Below are 22,012 nucleotides of genomic sequence, written 5' to 3' on the forward strand. Positions count from 1 at the left end.
GAATGATATAGGTCTCGATTTAGTTTCTCCTAAATCAGATTGTTATAGTTTTTCCATTTTTTAAGTTTGCCTGGTATTTTTTTTTTTTGTCAAATTTCAATCTTCATTCTATAAACCTTTTATTTTTAATATTTATTAGATCACCAATTTTAACTCATCCACATGTTGTAAATATCATCGATAGAACGATCCAACATAGATTTATAGGTGAACAATAAAGCTTTACAACACTAGAGAGATTCACAGTCCATTTAATAGGCAAAAATATCTAGCCTGGGGGATAAGACGATTTGAACCGTATGATACTTGAATATCAAAATTTAAAATAGAAGCATTATTACATTTGCATGTATGAAAAGTGGAAATCAAGTAATGACAAAAGGCACAGTACATGCCAAATGCCAAATCCAAAAACTTAATATAAAAAACTTAGAAATAAAGCAATTCATATTGCATGGATGGAAAGTGGAAAGTGGAAACTGACAAACGGCATGTTGCTAGCAAAATGCACGTCACGATGATAAAATCTCCTGAAATGAAGAAAAATAGTAGACGGTGTAGAACTTCCAGTAAAAACCTTTGAGGTCAATTTTACATGTATGGAGAAATACGGGCCCGTTAATTTTACAGGTATGGACAGGGGTCAAATCCTCTTTTTTAGAAAATATATAATTTTTAACATAAAGAATATTAATCTGTAAAAATAAATAAATTTTAAAAATTAAAAAATGATATTTTTTTAAAAAAATATTTGATCCGTTGATTGGACTTTTTCTTTGGAAAGCTATTATTTATAAGACCCTGTTTTGGTGGATGGTGTAAATCTTCAACCCCGCATAGTAACAGGTGCGGGCTTGGACTCACCAAACGATTTTCCTTTATATATTCTTTTTAACTTTTGGATTTTAGGCCAACACTAGTAGAAGAGATCCACCTTTTAACCATTGAACTCGTGTATGAAATTTTATTATATAGATCGGATATTGAAGAATTAAAATTTAAGAAACAAACAGAATAATAATTTAAAAATATGAATATATTGTAAAAAGATATCAAATTTTGCTTAGCCGGTCCTAACCCATCAAAATTGGTCAAATGTTCGCTTTGATCAATTTCTTTCAATATTGATTGTTGTTCCAAAACTGGACCAGCCAAAAAACTATTGTCTGGTCCAATCAAATCTTGATAACTATAACAAGAAATGTTGCCATATACAATAAATTTTTACTATTGCTACTCATGGGGATTTTCAAAGAAGCACATTAGATAGGGCTAGCAAAAACAAACAGGAATGATAGGTAATCCCTTAACAAATGCGGTTTATGTTTTAAAAATCCATAAGATAAAACATTTAAAAATATATTATTATTATTAAACCACTTACTTTTGGTACAAAAAGATCACTATCATCTTTAACCATCAGATATCAAATATAAGGTAGTTCATAATGTATCTTAAAATCTCTCCATACTTTTTACTTTTCTTTTACAGTTTCTCTTTTTCGGTGTTAATCGAGATTCTATTAGCATTTCTCCAAAATTTTACATGGATGTTAGGCCTTGTAAAGCTTAGGATCTTTATTTGGAGGTGCTTTCTAGGATTTTTTATCATTCTACATAGCTCTTCGAGGGGCCATGGTACTGAGAGCAAGAAGAAGGAAATCCTAATTTGGAATGGAAGTTGCGAGTTCAAAATCTGAAGAAAAGTTGGGTAATGGAAGGTCACCTAGCCATATATGTTATGAGCTCTTAGAGAAGAGGGAGGCACTGCCAATTTGGTATCACAGGGAAATCTTTTTGAGACTTAAAATCTTTTTATTTTTCATAGTCATACATTTCGATGTCAAGATGATCAATCAAAGGGTTTTTCAACGTTAAAACTACCTTTGCCGATGGATTTTTGAGGGCCATCCATAGTTCTACATTATAAGGTAGCATCCTTATATAAACTTTTTCCTTTATATATATTGGTAGTACTTGTAAAGAATTGTGTATATATATATATGGTGTGGTTTCCATAAAGTTGCAACCTTAAACAATCCAATTAAGGCATGCTTTCAAATTTGATCATAACATATAATTTTGAAGTGAAATATTCTTAGGATTATCTCAAAATCTATTTTCATATCTAATTATAAAATTTTATACTCCAAAAATGGTTAAAATCAAGTAGATCTATAAACATATGAAAATTTGAAAAATGGATGGTCTAGATAATGTGTTGTAAGACGCACTATTTTTTAGACTCAAAATCATTTTTTCTTTCATAAATATACATCTGGACCTCGAGATGCTCGATTAGAGGGTTTTTAAATATTAAAATAATATTTTTTGATGGATTTTTGAACTGCATCTATAGTTTTATATTTTAAGGTTGCAAACTTATATAAATATTTTCCATATATATATACACGAGAAAAGCTGGGAAGAGCTATCGTGTAAATCTAATGGCCCATATTGAATCTGGCCCCATCTAACGATCATGACCTCATTTCATAATATAATTTTAATATTTTTTTGACAAATCGGAATCAAATAAAATTTTAGGTATCCATTCTTCTCATCAAGCAGCACTAAATAAAAATATTAAAATAATAATTCATAACAAATTAATAGACCAGAATACCACTAAAATTTTCAAGGGTATTTTAAACAAATTATTTTTTGATACATTTATTAAATTCCCCTATTTTTAAAGAATAGACTCTCAAAGTTTGAATTGATTTAGATTTGTAGAAAAAAATAAAATTCAAATATGAAGTATAATCCTGACCACTGGATCGTCCTAGATTTAATCTAGTCTATTGGGTTTATATTGTAGACGTCAGCTAGTGGGTCGTTCCTACACACATATATACATACATACATACATATATCTATATATGTATATGAAAGAGACTACAAAATGCCTTGACAAAAATAAGAAGTATTTTTGCCCATAGGCTCGGCGTGGATCGATATTTTCGAACGGCATGGATTCATGGACTTAGCATGTTTGTCATGGACTTAGCATGTTCGTCATGGACTTAGCATGTTCGTCATAAACATAGCAAGTCCATAACGAGGTTTGTTTTACACAAATTGAAGCAAAAAATATGGGGGGACCGCCACGGCTCCTGTAGCTCCGTGGCGGTTTTTAGGCAAAACCGTCACGGGCATAGCATATATATATATTAAAAGGGGTTGTGACGTGTGTACTTATAAAAAGGATTATTATTATTTGTTAAAAAAATTATGTTAATAATTAACTTAATTATTAAACAAAGGCAAGTTTGAAATTTTTACAAAAGTACAATGACATTTTGGAAGTTTGCGCCCTATAATCTTATTTGTTAAGTGTTCTTATCTTTTAGAAAAAAATTCAACTTTATACTTTCTAGATAAAACAAAAGTACCCCTTGTTATATAGTAATATTTACAAAAATACCATTACTTAAAATAAATCACAAAGTTTGTAAATTCATCCTTCACAACGCATTCTATCATTAACCTTTGTAATTTGAAGGGATGTAAATTTTAGATTATCCTAAAGGGAAAATGACCACCACGTGAAAACCCCAAAAGCAACCATGGGTAAAATGAGTGAAGGCTGTTTGAAAGCATGTCTGTGACGGACATGCTAAGCAGGGTCTGATTCCAAGGCCTCTTACCGTGGGCACCACGCACCGCAAGTGGACTGTACGAAGAAACAACCCTAGTGAAGCCCATTTTTTAGCAACGCAATTACTGCTACGTTGGCCCTACCATTTGCAACACCCCCATGTCTCTAGTAGCAATTTTGCAACATTTGCATCGTACTCTCGTGAGGCAGTTGTGGATCTGATAGCAATTTGTTGATCATGGGCACACCACAGCTATATCCCCCAGCAGAGCAAGCCAAGAGCAGCACAGTTCTATATTCCCCCATTGATTGCACTTGTGACACGCACCATTATGCTCCTAATTCCACTATAATTCAAGCAGGGTGTTCCCCCATAAATTGTATCAAGCGCAACACGATCTCATGTTCCCCCATGGATCACACTTGTACGTGTTGCACATTGTTATTACACTAGCCTTAAGCGGGGTGGTACCTCGTGGTTATGTAATTCCCCAAGGAATGCCCTTCATCAATGGCCGGCCGGTATCTCGAGAGAATCAAATCATGAGCATCTCCCATCCCAGTTGGACGACTTTAGACTATGAAGCATCATAGTCCCAATCAGTGACAATCCCAGACTTCTAGTTGGGCTCTAGACCATTTTAAGGCGCAACAACTTCCAGTGAGCCATATCAACTTAATTGCAACTCTATTAATCCCCCAGTGGATTGTATATTTGAGTTTTCGCCCCACTCCACTTAATTTTGGTCCTTACGACATTACCCTACACTGTATGGCACTTTGGGGTCTTGACATTCATGACGGTCACCCTGAAGAAATAAAAGAAACAAAAAGGAAAAGAAGAAAGAAAAAGAAAATGACGGTCATAGTGAAAATAAAAAATAGTGTTACAGACAATGATGGACAAGGAAGATGCATAAGAAATGCTTGAGGAATGTTTTTGAAAGGTGGAAAATGAGGACAAAGTCAAATCTCTAATATAGGTTCAAAGCTCTTCTTCATGAGCTAAGGATGTCCCCCAAAGGCGATTGCCCAAGGGAAAGAGAAAACAAATGGTATGACCATCCCACTCAAGTGGGCAAGCAAGTCAATGGGAATATGCTCTTTGAAAGCAAGATAGAAGCCCCTTTCTAAGGCCACTAATTTTCCTAATCAACAAGAATTTGGAGGCCTTTGAAGTGCGACCCGCACCAACAATGAAGAAGTTCAAAGTCTCTGCAATCCTAGTGTCTGATAAAGCTATAACTGCACGCAAATTCGAGACCGACCAGACTAATCCGTCTGAGACCGTGCACAAACTTAGTTATTTAAATGAGTTGATAAAGGTGGTTCCCATTGAATTCAGATCTATAGAGAAATAAACCTTAAAATACTTCTATAAATCTGCAGCCGAGCTAGCTTAGATGATGAAAAATCCAAAATAAGCACAAAAAAAGAAGAAGAAATAGAGAAGATCTAATAGAGTAGGAAAAGTTCACTACTAATAAAACTAAAGAAAAACAGGGAAGCAGAAACAAGGATAAATAAAGATGAATAACAATGGAAAATAAAGCGAGGAATGAAGGAATCAGGAAGTCCATATCTATTGAAAATAAAACTGAATAACAAAAGAAAATAATAAATAAAAAACAAATAATAAAATTAAATTAAATAAAAAGAAAGAAAGAACCTGAAAGCCACGCCCTTAGGCCGGGCCCCCGGAGTTGGGCTAGGATTAGATGTCAAAAATAGGTTGATAATAGTAATTGGCTGCAGTAGGGTCCTAGAGTTAAGGTTTGCAAGGTCTAAAGTTAGGATTTGGGGGCTGCTTTTCTATGATTAGGTTTTATGTTTGGGACTCTGGATGCTGAAAAGGTCGGTAAAATGACTTTTCTAAGTAAAATATAACCTAAAACATGAAGGCAATGGTCTTAATCGGTAGAAGGATGCCATGTAGTTCAAGCCGCATTTCCTAACACAAGCCTTCTACTCTTCGCGCCACATATTGCAATGCGACTCCATCTCGATTCCAAATATTGACAGTTTTGATCAGAACGTCAAGCTGAGTCTAATAGTGGTGGTTTGATCGAATTTGGAGGTCTCTAGAGGGCCACGATGCTTGTTAGCTCGTCATAGAACTGCTTAATCTGAAAATCTGGCTTCCTAACTAGATATTCTTCAATATTGACATGCATCTCTAGGGTGTTTTGAAAATATTTGTCTTCTGAATTGAGATATTATGGATTTCTACAATTTTATGGGGTATCTTGGAATATTTAGGTTTCTTAAATTTTGGGATTTATGGGATTTTGGTTTCCTAAAATGGGAGATTTGGGATCTAAGCCATATTCTTAGAATATTCTAGGGTAGGACAATGGTTTGAGTGTGGACTATGGATAAATGTGTCATATATATATATTGGGTTGGACAGATGCTTAGCCCCTGCAAAGCACCGTTTCAAAAAGTTAAAAGGAAAGAAGTAATAACTTTATGTTCATGGATTTGGGAGTAAGGCATGAGACACTTGGAATCCATTCCAGAGATTGAGAGCAACTTAAAGACACTTAATGCTACCTCAAAATAGGACTAAGGAGCAAGTTGTATGACACTCGAAATCCATTTCGATGATTCAGAACAAGTCAAAGACACTCGACGCCACCTCAAATTATGGATATAGAAGTAAGTTACAAGACACTCATAATCCGTTCTAGTGATTAGGAGCGAGCCAAAGACACTTGATGCCACATCAAAACAAGGATCTAGGAACAAGTCACAAAAACTGAAAGAAAGACCTATGTAATCTTTTGCCTAAGAAATACAATTTTTTTTTTTTTAAATAAAAATAATAATCACCTCTTATAATTTTGGCAACAAGATCACTCACAGATGGTTTTTTTACAAACAATAGAAATTCCAAAAATTAAATAACACATCAATAAAATAAATCTCAACTACTTGATACCATTCATACAACTTAATAATGTGCTTGAAAATATAAAATAAAATAACAAACAAATTAAAAGAAAAGATGCCAGAGATTACCTCAACCGGGCTTTTTACACCCCACACCGAGTCAGCACAGCCAATGGCGCGGGATCAGCGGTCCAGCTTTAATCTCGAACCGAGAAAGCTAATTTCGGCCAAACTAGGTAACCACCCTTAAATCTTTACAAAACCCTAACTCCAAAATAATTACGCTCAAACCCTCTTTTTTTTTCCCAACCCTTAGATTAGATCATGAGAAAGATCTCTACAAAACCCTAACTCCAAAATAATTAGGCTCAAACCCTAATTGTTTTTTCCCAACCCTTATATTAGATCATGAGAAAGAGAGACTCTCTATGTTAGATTAGATCATGAGAAAAAGAGACTCTCTGTGTTGGGGCGTGCCCCCTACGGTTCTAGGGTCCTTTTTAGGAGAGAGAGAGAGAGTAGAGAGAGAAAATAAGAGAGTAGGGAGAGAGGGGCGTGACCCTTAGGGAAGAGAGAGAGAGAATTTATGAGAGAAAGAGAGGTGTGTTGAGATGGGGGGAGAGCACCCCTATTTATAATGAAATTTAGGTATAGCGTTTCCCATAGTTTGCCTCTTTCTTGATATTGACTATGAACCGTTGATCAAGGTGACTTGTGGGGTGAGAGATCAGAGCCATCTATTCTATAGATATGCCATCAACATTATAGAAGGTGCATAAACCCTTATCCTCCTTTCTTTAAACTATTTTCCCATCAATATATTTAAATAAATTAAATCCATTAAAGATATAGTACATACCATAAATTGCATATTCCATCTCATATTTTCCATAAGAATATTTCAATAATATCAAGTCAAGATATTCCTTCAATAATCAAGATATGATATGGTCAATATTTCCTAATCAATATTTGACCACATGCTACAAGATGTAGTTACCATTTTTAAAAAACTTGAAGACAAAACAAGATAAGGTATCCAAGGGTGGGGCGTGCCACCCATGTATGGTATGTGGGGCCTCACCTAATACCCACATGGTGGGTCCATGTGCACTATGGGCCCCCATGTATTGTTTTTATTAAATATTTTAAAATTTAAACAAAATGAATTTTAAAACATTATAACTTTGTAAATTAATAACTTCATTTTTATAAGTTCAAAAATAAGAAATAAAATATCAAATGACTCACAAAAATTCAAACAATAAATCTAAAATAATTTAATAATAAAATCAACACAATTAAATTAATATGATAGGAAGTGGATCAATATGGTTCAGGAATTCAATCAACGATCACGGGATACTCCACCTTCAACTGTAGACTACAGACCACACTTGTTTTATCGAACCAACCCAATGTTTCCCATGACCCACAGTCCAAGCAGGGGCTCATTGACGGGTCACCAAAGTTTGGTCGATGAGTTAAGGAGTCGCAATCCCAGTCTGTGGATGGATTACAGGTCCTCTCCAAGAGACAAGTCAAGGTCACCACGACCTGATGCGATTACAGCTCTATGAAGCATAAGGGTATATCTTGCACATACATATGCTTTACCCAAAGGTGGATATCAAGCTTTACCGAACGATCTATCTATATGCATACCGTGTGATGGAACATGGATGAGATTTTGGCCCCCGTCTCTGTAGGCCTACCATCACACACAAGGGTCACACAGTCCCTCGGCTCACTCAGCTAAGCATAAGCTCCGACCCCATCTAGGGCTAACCCAAAAACCCTTATCTGTTTATTTTTTATGCCCAGGTGCCTTGGGTTTTTCAACCGACTGGCCTAAATCGTCAAGCATAGTCTATTATCCGCAAATATCATTTGCTTAATGTGGTCTTCGAGGGACCACACTCCCACTGAGTTTATGTTCCACTGTAATAAATGCTTTTCATTACACACTCATAAAGCCTTTAAAGACCACATAAACCCAACAAATACACTCAGTGAATCTCAAAAGGTTCAAAGGAAATTCAAAGACACTCAGTACCTTTGAGCGTCAGTAGGAGAAAACTTCAATTAAGTACCTGATATATCCACAAATTATGAGTGGGAGAAAACCAGTTGCAGTACCTGCCGCATCCAAAATACAATAGATCCTCATGCATTGACACCCCCAAACTAGAGCCAAATATCATGCTCTTCGTGGTTCCCTAATCGCGAGACATTCATGAAAGCAAGTTGCTTGGGGACATTTTGAAGGAAAATTGAGCCACTGAGGATACTTGTTGTGGATGTGAAGAATAATACCAGAGTATGGTGCCAAGGAAGTGAAACCCCAAATCTTTGCATTTCCTTTAAGGCCCTTTTTGTCACCCTAAATGTAATAAATAAAAAACCAGTCAAAAAAATAGCCCCAAGAGAACCCACAGGACCAATCAACCGAACAGCCCGTCAGGAGAAACCCACAGGACTAATCAACCAAACAAAGACCGGCACGATAATCATTTAAACAAAAAAGAAGTCAAAATAGTAGCCCTCTTGATTGTTTGAGCATTGAACTCGTCTTGGAGACTCGAGGGAAAGAGGGAGAGAATTCTAGAAGCTTTAGATATGGAGAAAGAAAATAGAAGTTTAGAGGGGGGAAGATAACCTCTTTTTTTTCCTCACAATTTTCTTCTTGTTTTTCCACTTTAGAGTACCTTTCGGATGTTCAACCAAGTAACATCTTTCTTTTCTTTTTTTTTCTTTTTTTTTTTCAGCCACATGGGGATCTTTTTACATATTCAACTCGATGGGATTTGTTTTTCATGGGGAGAGAGAGATAAAGAAAGAGAAAGACCATTTTCTACAGTTGGTGGTATAATTAGGTCAGGACTTCCTCCCATCCCCTTCGGGGTAGGGAGACCGTCGTTGTGGTTGCCTATAGGTCACCCTTGATCAAGGTTGATTCCTGACATCTCCTTGACAATGAAATGAATTCCTATGGAGTCCAATTTGAAATGCTTTGCTTGGACTTGGATTCTTTGGACTCAAGACGTCATTTTCCTGGTTCCTCGGTCCCTTACCCGGGCTACAAAGCTCATTAACTATCTTTTTTAAGTATTTTATTACCTACCCTAACATATTTTTTTCAAGAATTTTAGGGTTCTATCAAGATTAAAAAAAATTTTAAAAAAATTGAACTGTGTCAATGAAGGGGTTCTAAGGGACTGAGTGCATAAGGTGCCCGTTTGAGGTACCCTTGCCTTGACCCATGGGTGGCCCCATGACCTCACGGTACATGTTGGTGCTTAGACCAATGATTTCAAAGTCATAGGTGTTTGAACACATTTTTCAGTACCTTGGGTCCCCGATGCGGAATAAAGAGAAAGCCGGTCAATAAAGCACTGATTTACAGTGGAATTTTTTAAAGTCTCAGAATTGCCCCATAACGAGTGAAAATGTTCCTAAGGACTTCAAAAGGTAACATGCCAAGTTGTTTCGCAATCAATCTGACGTGTCTAAGGCAGTGCAGACAAAAAAACAATTTCGGAAAAATCGACCTCTAGCACCCTGAAACGGGCCTCGTAACTAGATCTATTTTTGATGAGGCAAATGGCTGTGGGACCACCATCATTAGATCCGACATGGTCGAAAACCCTTAGGGGTCAATTTTTGGCTTAAACGGACATTTCAGGACAAAGTTATGGCCAAAACATTAAAAAGGGATAGGCCGCACACTATTCCTGTGCGGCCTCCCTGCAGCAAGTCGCCATTAATGGTGATTGTTTTCACAGTTTCAGATAATGATTTGCAAATGCTATATCTCCATCGTCACGAGTCGGATCGTACTCAAATATTGTGAACGTGTTCGTCTCGTCAAGACAAATGTTTTGATATGTGGCATGCCCCTTGACGATGTCCAAGCAGGGAGAAAATCTTAAAGGAAGTTGGCGATCCGTGATGATAGTTGCAAAGAATTCAGCAATGACATGTCTTGCTCGAGTAACCATATCATGGCGCTCGTGCATCGGATTGACGTGAGACACGTTCCATCGCGTGCGTAAGGTATGGAGCTACATCTGGGCGAAACCTCGCGAGTGATGAACAGATGGATTTCATGCGCAAAGCTGATAAATTTGCTGTAAATTCCTGCCATCAGATTTCAGATTCCGACCAAAAACCCAAAAGTGCAAAATCTTCCTTCGGGCACGAACTCGAGCTGGGTTTGGTGCAAAATGATCTTGATGACGTGCTCAGTATAATTCAACGAAGAAATCGTCAAGACACGTCAAGAAATGGGTGCGATCTCGATCGCAAGATTCATGCAAATTTTGAGTTGCTTGATCGTGGCCTAAAAACGCGATCCGTGACTCGAAATGGGTATCAAATCGAACACCATTCCTAACGCAACAAGAAAACAGTCAGCTTTTGGTCGGATGATCGCCAAAGCAAACCCAAATCGGCCTAAGAAAATCACACGAGTTCTTTGGCAACAATAAGGACTGAAGTGGAATTTCATGAAATGGTGAATAGGGGTAAAATCATAATTTTGCCCCCATTTTTAAAACTTCTTTTAATTCAAATAAAATATAATTTTCAGCAATTAGAGTAGATTTTGATTAATCCACCCATATGTTTGAGCAAAAGTCTATATATCGGGTGACGTTTTGGGAGGGAGAAGAAGGAGAGAGAAATTTTTGAGGTGGTATCTCTCTCGTGTACCCCGAATTCTTTTTTTTTACTCTCACAATCCATGGTCCCGTGTGACCACCATTCCCCAAACCTTTCTAACTTACTACCGCCTATCAAACATAACTTAACCCCGTCTGTGAAATCAACTCATCGCCGTGTGTGTAAACAAAAACCCATCTCCGTGCGTGAACTTAACTCCTGAACTCGGAACTTCATCCCAACTGCCGCGCGTGAACCAACCACATTGCCGCGCGCGACAAATCCCATTACTCTTGCTCCACCATTGAGCCACTCTTTCCCCATTCATTCGTTGACGTACCTGCCTCCTCCCTCACCTTCGCTGCCACCACTCTGTTTCCAGTCACCGTCTTACCTGCTCCTCAATTGGCTGCAGCCCATCCGCCTCTTCCTCCATCTCCACTTCTCTCTTGTCTGCCACAATCTTTCACCAGCGACCATCACTTACCTTGCTGTTCCAACTCTCCCACCTTTTCTCAGCCAGCCGCTGCTCTCTCTCTACCCCATGCTGCTGTCCTCACCTCTCCCACATCATCAGCTATGCCCCTTTCTCTTCTTTCACCCACTACCATTACCTCCTCCAGCTGCAACCTCCGCCATCACAAACTACAATCGCGACCTTCCCCAGCGACGACACCACACTACTGCCACTGCTCTCTCCTCAATTACCCCTTCTCCACCAACTGTCGTATTCTTCACTCCACCAAAAATCAGGCAACAGCCTGCCTGCACGCCCTTCAACCAAATACCCATCTCTCCCCTGCTTCCATCTCTCTAAACCTCCACCATCTCTCATCAACTAGCCACGCTTCTATCCACCTGCTTTCCGCAACCTCACACAGCCATATGCCTCTCTTTTGCTCACCTCACTGCTCCCTGTTCTTCAGCTGTTATCCCATTCTATCGTGCTGCAATCTCCCATCTCATCGTTCTTTCGCACTCCCCGCCTCCATGATTTTCCACTCGCTCTCTGAAAAAAAAAAAAAAAAAAATTACAAAAAAAAAACCCTTCAAATGAACTATCAACCTACGTAAATTACCCCCACCCCAATTTTTTCTCACTTTTTTCTTCTGAATAACCTTTTCTCTCAAAAACCCCCCAACCCAAAAATACCTTCCTTTCCTCTCACACAGCTTCTCTCTCCTAATTCCTATTTCTATTTACCCGTTTCTCTCTCTCCAGTTTCCTTATCTTTTTACCCACGTAAAAAAAAAAAAAAAAAAGGGTTTTTTACCCAAGGTCCATCTCTCGCTCTCTCGGTCTCTCTCCGACCCAATCTCCCACCTCTCACGTTCCCTCTCTCTCTCTCTTCGAAGGAACATTGGGACAACCTTTCTACGACACAGCGAAGGCCCTAGCTCTCTCCCTCTCTCTACGAAGAGACCACAAAACTCTGGGTTCTCTGTATGGGGGTTTTACCTCTTTCATGTACATGAATGTTCCTCATTCTCTCTCTTAATTTTTTATTTTTATTTTTATATCTTATTATTTTGTGCAATCCCATATCAGTATTAGCTCAGTTCGGCCTTTCTATCTAAACATTAACATATCGCTGTGGATATTTTCATAATTTTGTTCAATTTATCCTTTTTTATTGGGATTTGTCGAGTACAATTAGGTATTATCTCAATGCTTTACTGCATTGTACATCTGTAATTGCAACATGTTCTAGGCTTCGAATTCTTGATACATTGTTTATTTATCTCGTTTGTTGATGTATAATTTTGATTGATCTCAATCTAAACATTTTTTAATGGGTTTGGTGTTTCTGTTATTATATGTTCTAGCATTTCATACTTCATCAAAATGATTTAGGTCAAATTACTTCCATATTTTGGGCTATTTTATAGTTGCAGATTGATATATCGACAAGTTTTATTTTATTTAAATGGAGGGTTTGAAATCTGAATTCTGCAAAGGCATGTCAATGTTGGAACCTAAAATCTTCATCCATTTGGAAATGAACTTTTCTTTCTATCGTACATGTTATGTCCAAATCATCATGTTATTGATTTATTGTAAGGTAGCATTGTTCATTTATTTTTTAATTTTATTGTTGTGTTTCTTATGTCCAAATCATCATGTTATTGATTTATTGTAAGGTAGCATTGTTCATTTATTTTTTAATTTTATTGTTGTGTTTCTTATACTTAAACATGCTATATTTTATGGTTTATTATTACCTGCTACCTTCGGATATTTATCCTTTATTCAAGTTCTTTTGTTTGATATATCATGTTCATGCTTTTTGTGCATTGTGTTTTGTATTGGGATGTTAACCGTGGAGAAATGGTGAATGAAATAATTGGGTAGTAAAAAACATCTAATTTAATAATAACCCACTTGTTCTTTGTTGATTTCTATTTTTCACAATTGGTCCCTTATCATGTTAATCATTTATCTGAGCAATTTGCATCGCCAGACTTATTTGGGGATGGAGATCCATAAAATTGTAACCTCAAATATTGTAACCTTTCTCCGTTTCCTTTATCTTCATGATATATACTAGTTTTGTTCCAAAGTCATTTGTTTTGTATCCAAATAATAATTGGGTTTGTTTATCTGTGGAGTGTAAATTATTGCAAATATTGTGCAGGAAAAAAAAATTGAGTGATAGCAGATTGTGGAGAAGTTCAATCAAGTGCCGATAGAACTTTGGATTATATTGGTGGTGATATATGTATATTAATGATTGAAAGTAGAACTAGATTAGATGAACTGCGACAATACGTAGCAGAGCTTTTTTCCCTAGATATACAGTTGCTATCATTGAGGTATTTTGTCCCGAGAACTAGAAGATTTTTTGTGAATGTATTAATTGACGATGATATTGAGAGGATGTTGAATGCACATGAAAGAGAGAATAATCTCTTCGTTTATGTATTTGATGGGAGTGAACAAAAGGGTGGAAGTACTTCACATAATAATCAGGCATTCGAAGAGGTCAGACCCCCTCTTAGATCTAATTTGTTGCTCTCTGGTTCCGAACAAAGCAATCCAAGGTTGTTTAGTTCATAGGAGGATGTACTTATCAGAATAGGGCAACAATTTGAGTCTCTAGATGACTTCCGAGAAGCCCTTAGCAAGTTTTCTATGGCACACCATTTCACATACCGTCTTGTTAAATGAGGGGTACCGCATAAGGGTAAAATGCAAGGGTGATGGATGCAAATACGAAATATATGCTTCGAAATTAGGCGGGACGAATTTTTTAAGCATCAAAACATGGAAAAGAGAATACTCATGTAATATTGGAACAAGCAATGATGTACAGAGAAGAGCGTCACAAAAATTTATTATATCTTTAATCAAGGATAAATTAAGTGACATTATGCATTATAAGGCTAAAGAAATCATGAATGATTTGTCTCGAGATTATGGGCTACAAGTACCCTATTGCAAAGCTTGGCTAGGGAAAGAAACGGTCATCAAAGACAAACATTGTTCGCAAGAGGAGGCATACAACCAGATACTTGCATATGTAAACCGTGTGATGGAGACGAATCTTGGTAGTTATGCAACAGGACAAGTATGACAATATGGCATATTTCATCGAATGTTCATAAGCTTTTATGGTCAATACATGACTTTAGAAGTGGATGTCGCCCACTTATATTTCTCAATGGGACATTACTGAAGGCACGATACCTTGAAACTTTACTTGCTGCCAACTCACTCGATGGGGAGGAACAAATGTTTCATATCGCATTCGCTATTGTGGATACCGAAAGTACCAACAACTGGGTATGGTTTATGAAGTCTCTAAAGATTGCTATTGAGATAGATCATGAAATTTTTTTTTGTCTGATAGACATCCTAGCCTAGTTGATATTGTTTGTCAAATTTTTTAAATTGCCCATCATGCCTTCTGTGAGCGTGATTTAGCGAAAAATTTCAAGAAGGAAGCAAAAGACATACCTAATGATATTAAGAATGCAGTTGTTAAATATTTTGTCGGAGCATGTAGAGCATATAGGCCTCAATAGTATTTTGAGAAGATGAATGAAATTAGGTCAATTTCTGAGGACACATTTAAGTGGTTTATGAAAGTATCGCCAGACCGTTGGGCCACATCACTCTTCAAGGATAAATGATATAATCAAGTAACAACCAATGTGGTTGAGTCATATAACAACTGGATTCTAGAAGCACGAGACATGTCAATTAAAAGACATATCATGAAACTAATGGCCAACCACAGTTGGGAAGCTAAAACATGGACTACAACACTTACCCCGCACGCGCAAAACGAACTCAGATTGATTATAAAGCAATCTCTCTTTGTTAGCGTCACTGTATCAAGTGAAGCAGTGTTTGAAGCAAAGGGTGATCGCATGAATTATAAGATATAATTGCACGAGAATGTGAATGCCGGGGTTGGCAAATAACGGGCTTGCCTTGCAAATATGCTTGTAAAGCCTTCAATGGATGAATAGAGATCCCATTGACTTTTACGAAAACTATTTCACGGTTGCAAAGTTTCGTGAAACATATTCCGAACCTATCGTGTCAGTTACCTTGATCGATCTATCTGGGTGTATGCATGAACAACTTCCTCCAGATGGAATAAAAGTACTTCCACCTCACTCAAGACGGCCCCCTGGCCGACCTAAAATGAAGCACATCGAGTCATAGGAAGTACCAGTGCGACCTATTCACTGTAGTAGGTGCAAAGGAACTGGTCACAACAAGGCAACTTGTAAAGCACCCACTTGTGGGAAATTTTGTCATTACATATATTTGTGCTAGTTTTTTTAGTTATCTTCTTTGTTCTGTCTTTTTAAATTGTAGCACCTGCTTGTGGGAAATTTTGTCATTACATATATTTTTGCCAGTACATATATTGGATATGTCACTTTTCCCACTCTTTTTTATTAGATATGCTACTGATTTGTTCATAGTGTTTGTTCCACTTTAATTCATTTTGCGAGATTAGCACACATATATTGGTTATGCAATTGTTTTATCTCTTTTTTTATTAGATATGCTACTTGTGGTTATTTTCTTATGTCAATTATAAAAATAGAATTAGCAATGCAAGACCCAGAACAACTAAGAGGCACAGGGGAGCCATCCTCTTCATCAGGTCAAAGGCAAGAGGTATGATGGTCTATTTGTTTTAGTTAATGATTTACATTGATTAGATATTTCTCATGTTATTGACTATTGCAATTTCTTGTTATTATTCATTTTAGGGGAGAAATGTACTTCATATTGACGAATCATCTCAAGCCCTAGTAAACTAGAATATCGATCAACGACAGATACCTCTAATTCAAAAGACCGGGTTAAGCCTATTGATGGATATTGGGGTATCGCATATCGATTGCAATCTAATGAGGTCATTTATAGGGAAATGGTGCAAGGACACAAACACTGCATTTCTAAGCATTGGTGAAATGGCTCTAACACAATACGATGTATGGCAGATATTAAGGACACCCATGAAAGGTGAGCCCGTAACCGGCATCAGGCCTGAAGACTATGTTGCGTTCGTTAAGGAGTATCTGGGAGATTGCCCTAAAGACGTCACCCCGATGTGTCTCAAACATACATGGTTGAGGAGTCAATTAGCCCAACTACCAAAAAACCCGACCAAATTACAACTCACGTAACACATACGAGCATATCTCCTTTGATAGCTACATAGGCGATTAAAACAGGCGCTAGAGAGAAGCTATTGGCTTCTGTGCCAGATGCCAACATGTTGCAGAATAAGTGAAGCGCTTCCAGCTCGCATCCATGTCAAGCTAGTCCACTTATTAGGATAGAACATACTCTAGAATCTTTATCAGCTAGTTCATCAAACAATTTGTGTGCATAAGATAGGAAACCCATTTTACAATAGAAAAAGAGGAGCTTTTATAAAAGATTTCTACTTGGAGTCAAGAGAATTTTGATTATTAGAGCATGAGTTGCCTTTCCCTAATTGTACAGGCCTTTTGAGGTGCATAATTGTAGAGAAGAAGCAAGGCCCATCGCATCTGTTACTGAAAGAGGCCATTTTAAAGCTTGGGATTTATGAAGTCGTGCCTTAATGGGGGATTTCGTGAATAGAGAGAAATTTGGGTGGATTTTAAGATTAGGGTTTTTGGGTTGGTGGTTCTTGGGGTTGCAGGTGTGATTGAACAAAGGTGGTGAAGGTGCACAAAGGTTCATGTTCATGGCTTGCTGAAAACCATTTTTGCCTTTTTCGCTTTGTGATATTTTATGGTTCCCAACATCTAATCTCCACCATTTGTCATTTGGATGGATTGGGCACCATTACTAAACGCTCCGACAGTACAACTACACGCTCTGGCAGTGCAACTACACGCTCCGACAGTACAACTACACGCTCTGGCAGTGCAACTACACGCTCTGACAGTCCGCTCCAGCAATGTAGTCTCTAGAGTCGACATGCTCTGACAATGGAGGATTGCGCTCCGACAGTACTAATGTACGCTCCGACAGTGCTTTGACTGACCCACAGCACTCCGGCATTATGATAGCATGCTCCAGCAGTGAAACTACACACTTCGGCAGTGCACTCCGGCAATGAAGCCTCTAGAGCCACAGCGCTCCGGCAATGGAGAACTGCGCTCCGGCAGTAAAGACATGCGCTCCGGCAGTCACAATGTGCACTCCGGCAGTGATGTCTTCCCCACAGCGCTCTGGCATACCGATAATTCTCTCTGGCAGTACTATTACATGCTCCGGCAGTCTGCTCCGGCAATGAAGCCTCTGAAGCTACACCGTTCCGACAATGAAGCCTTTGGAGCCACACCGTTCTGGCAATGGACAAGTGTGATCCGGCAATCTAAATGCATGCTCTGGCAGTAACAATGTGCGCTCCGGTAGTGCTTTGTCTGACCCGCAGTGCTCCGACATACTGAGAACTGCGCTCCGGCAGTGCTACTGCACGCTCTAGCAGTCCGCTCAGGCAATGAAGCCTCTGGAGCCACAACGCTCCGGCAATGAAGGACTGCGCTTCAACAATCTGAATGGGCGCTTCGGCAGTACTAATGTGCGCTCTGGTAGTCGTTTGTCTGACCCATAACGCTCAAGCAGTCTAAGAACACGATCTGGCACTGAAAATATGCCTTCTGACAGTTCACTCTGGCAATGAAGTATCTGGAGCCGTAGCGCTCCGGCAATGTAGCACCGTGCTTTGGTAGTGCTTCTTGACATTCCACTCCGACAGTAGTATACTGCACTCCGACAGTACTCTACGTGGGATCGCGAATTGATTTGGTTTGTACGTGAAGGGTATTTCCATCCAAAAATTAAGAGCTTTTTACCTTGGGGGGTTTTTGAGAGGAAAGGTTGTTTGGGAGAAAAAAGTGTTAGAAAAAATTGAGGTGGGGGTAAGTTGCATAATTAGTTCATTTTAGGGTGTATTTTGTAAGTTTACCCACAAAAAAAAAACCAAACAGAAACCCATCGTTCTTATCTTTCGTGTTTTTTTTTTTATCTTTCGTTTCGTCCTTCTTTTCGATACTTCTCGTCTTGTTCCGTCTAACCCATTCACACAAAGCGACCTCTTTGCGTCTCTCTCTCTAAACCAAATAATCCTCTCTCAAGCTCTCTCAACTAAACTCTCTTTCAGTTATACTTATTTGTCTTTACTCTACCTTCCTATAAAAGAACTCGCTAACCCAACATCCTCTTTCTCTCTCTCCTAACTAATTCATTAGTTTTATTTTATTGAAACATTCTTTCTCTCGTAACTAATTCATTAGTTTTATTTTATTGAAACATTCCCTCTCTCTCCTAACTAATTCATTAATCTTATTTTATTAAAACATTCTCTCTCTCTCTCTTTCTTTTAACTAATTCATTAGTCTTATCTTATTAAAACATATTTCTCTCTTAACAACTTTATTCTTTCATCTCACTTTATCTCACTTCATTCTATCTTATTCCATTATATTGAATTCAATACCTTTACTTTATTTTTGTTCCTTTATTTTCTTTTATTGTACTTTACTTTACCTTATTTCATTTTATTTTATTTTACCATATTTTATTTTATTCTATTTTATTTTATTTATCTTATTTATTTGATTTTACTTTATCTTATTTTATTTTATTTACCTCTTTTATTTTTATTTTACTCCACTATATTCCTTTCTATCCCTCTTATTTTATTTTACTCCATTGTATTTTAATTCATTCCTTTACCCATTCTATTTTTTTTTTTAATTCCATTTTCTAATGTTATTTTATTTTAATTCACCTCTTTTATTTTCCTTTTATCTCATTTTCCATCATTTTTATTTCACCATCACTTTTGTTTTCACTTTCGTCTCGTTTAGAAGACCTAGTGAGAGTCAAGCTAGTCTTCATCTCCCATCTTTCTGTTCTTTGCTTGTTTGACCAGAGGGCAGGCTGAGCCTCGTGCTGTCGTGCTGGTTCTGTCGTCTAGCAGTAATGTCGTCGTGCCGGTCTGAGTTACCATGCTCGTCTTACTGCCATGACAGACTCGCTATCGTACCAGACTGGTTGGTGTTGGTTTCGTCTTCTAGTAGTAATGTCGTTGTGTCAGTCTAAGTTATTGTGCCCGTCTTGCTACCATGCTGGATCAATCACCTATTGGTCTAGCCATTGTGCCAGCCGAGCCATTAGGTCAAACTTCTTCTCTCACTTTCACTTCACCTTGTAACAAGGTGGGGACCTATGCCCCACTCGTCTATACTATAAATGTGTGTGTGTGTTAGCAGGAAAAAAGAAACAGGTCAAGGGAGGCGATTCCAAACCGGCCTTAGGCCAGGGGGCATTCCAATGTGATCTAAGAGGGCACCCACCCAAGCCAACTCGAGCATGTCATGGGCCCACATGTGGTAAGTCCCGCCTCACAACCCTAATTCCTTTCTTACTAGTTGGTACTCTTGCCCACGTCTACTTTACGTGGTTCCCGATAGAGCGATCTCAGGTCCCGGGTCTATCTCGAACCCAGAACCACGCCACCAGGTCATCCCTACCCGGAGGGTAAGATCGAGGCACCTAACCAATAGGATCAAAATATATTATTTGTAAATGGTGTACTTGTGTGTCTTTGAAAAGATTAATTTTGAAAATCGTGTGGAAATGTGATTTGGGCTTGAATGCCTTGGGAGTCTTGAGCCTAAACAAGCACGAATGGATTTCTTGGTTACTAAAAGAGGTGTGTGATCATGCTACTCCCTTCCGATAATCCTCTTCAAAAAGGGCATCAGAGCATGTTGTCCTTTTGAGATTAATTCTTTGTCAAGACCACATTCAATGCTTTGAGTCTTGGGGAGAGTATTGGATGAGGGGGGCCATTGAGTTAACCACTGCTCGCCTTATGACTTGCTGGGGTAAATTGGATGAGGTCCCTAGCTAACCAGTTGCCCATGTGGTATCATTCGGTTGAAGTGGGGGCACCCCTATCAATTGAATAAATGGGTTGCATTTGCTAGATTTTTCTCATCAGATCAGACTACCCCTATCCATTCTCATCAGATCAGACTACCCCTATCCATTATTAAGAGGGAATAATCTTAATCAATTCTTCCGTATTGGTGAGGGCTTGTGTCTCCCTGTGTTGAACATCTTGGGTTGTCTCGATTAATAGAGACTTGCCCCCTACTCTAATAATTGTTTGGGGTTTCGTCTTCCTTCAATCTTTGACCCCCTTTAAATGGATCGGCATCCCTCTTTAAATGGATCGCCATCTCAAGAAGGTAGGCTGAAAGGCCTTTCCAGGTTTGGTTCTGCATCCCACTTTAGTGGGTTTAGAACTTCTAAGAGATCCATCTCCTCAACTGAGAACTCAACACTCAAGTCTATGTTTAGGTTTGATTCCTCCTCCATTAGGTCTTCATCAATTAATAGGACAAAATGACTCATTTGTGGGCTTTCTTCCTTGGTCACTATGCGAGCTCCCTGTGGGGTGACTTGTTTTTTATTCTCTTCTTGCATCATAGAGGTGGAGCTAGAGTAATATTTGTTGTACTAGCTTTGATGATCCTTAGCCGCTGAAATTCTGAGAACTCATTTTCAGCTTGGTCTTCTCTTAATGAGTTCTCGGGTTGGTTCGTTCCCGTACTCCAAGCCCAAATTGGTTGCTCTTCTGGCTTAAGTAGGGTTCTCGACACGTCAAATTTGGTTAGCTTGACCTCTTAGTTAATAAACTCAAATCTTTTCCATGGTCATAGAATGCTTCCATCAAGTAGGTCCTGAATTTTATACTGAAGTGTTGGTGTCATGGGCTTGATTTCAGTGTCATTTGTACCACTTAGACTTATCCCTAAAAAGAAGTGGAGGAATATAGGCAATAGGCAATTCGATGTTTTGGTGTTTGAGTACCTTTTTTTAGGACACTTATTGACTCATCAATGGGTGTGAATTCTATAGGGCTATTGCTTTGTTCTTGCCAAGTGTATGAATGGGCATAGATTGACCAACTTGATTAATTACTCCATTGTGTGAGTTTTCCTCATCATCATGTTGAGGCGAGGGCATAACTGGTCCTTAGTGCATAGGTGGTTCAGTGATAGGCGCCTGCCTCTTTGCATGTTCATATCCTTTGCATTTTTGTTGCATAGAGACAAATGAGAAGGGCATATCTAAAAAATGTTTCGTTTTCAAGGGTAGTATTTTCAATGACAAGATTAATCTTCACAGGTTCGAAGAGTGAACACTTCAATTACACAAGAAGCATTCTCCTTGAATCAAGTGACAGACAGTGAAGAACTTCTTGTACGCTTGCTTCATGGCAATTAATTCACCGTGGGAGATTGATCGTGGTCGTCCTCCCCAACAGTGTGAGGTAAAATGCTTGAATATCTGATTAGGGGTAATATGTCGGGTGAT

Source organism: Amborella trichopoda, chromosome 6 (assembly GCF_054954075.1).
Source record: "Amborella trichopoda isolate Santa Cruz 75 chromosome 6, AtrichopodaSantaCruz75HAP2 v2.0, whole genome shotgun sequence".
In the NCBI taxonomy this organism is placed as follows: domain Eukaryota; kingdom Viridiplantae; phylum Streptophyta; class Magnoliopsida; order Amborellales; family Amborellaceae; genus Amborella; species Amborella trichopoda.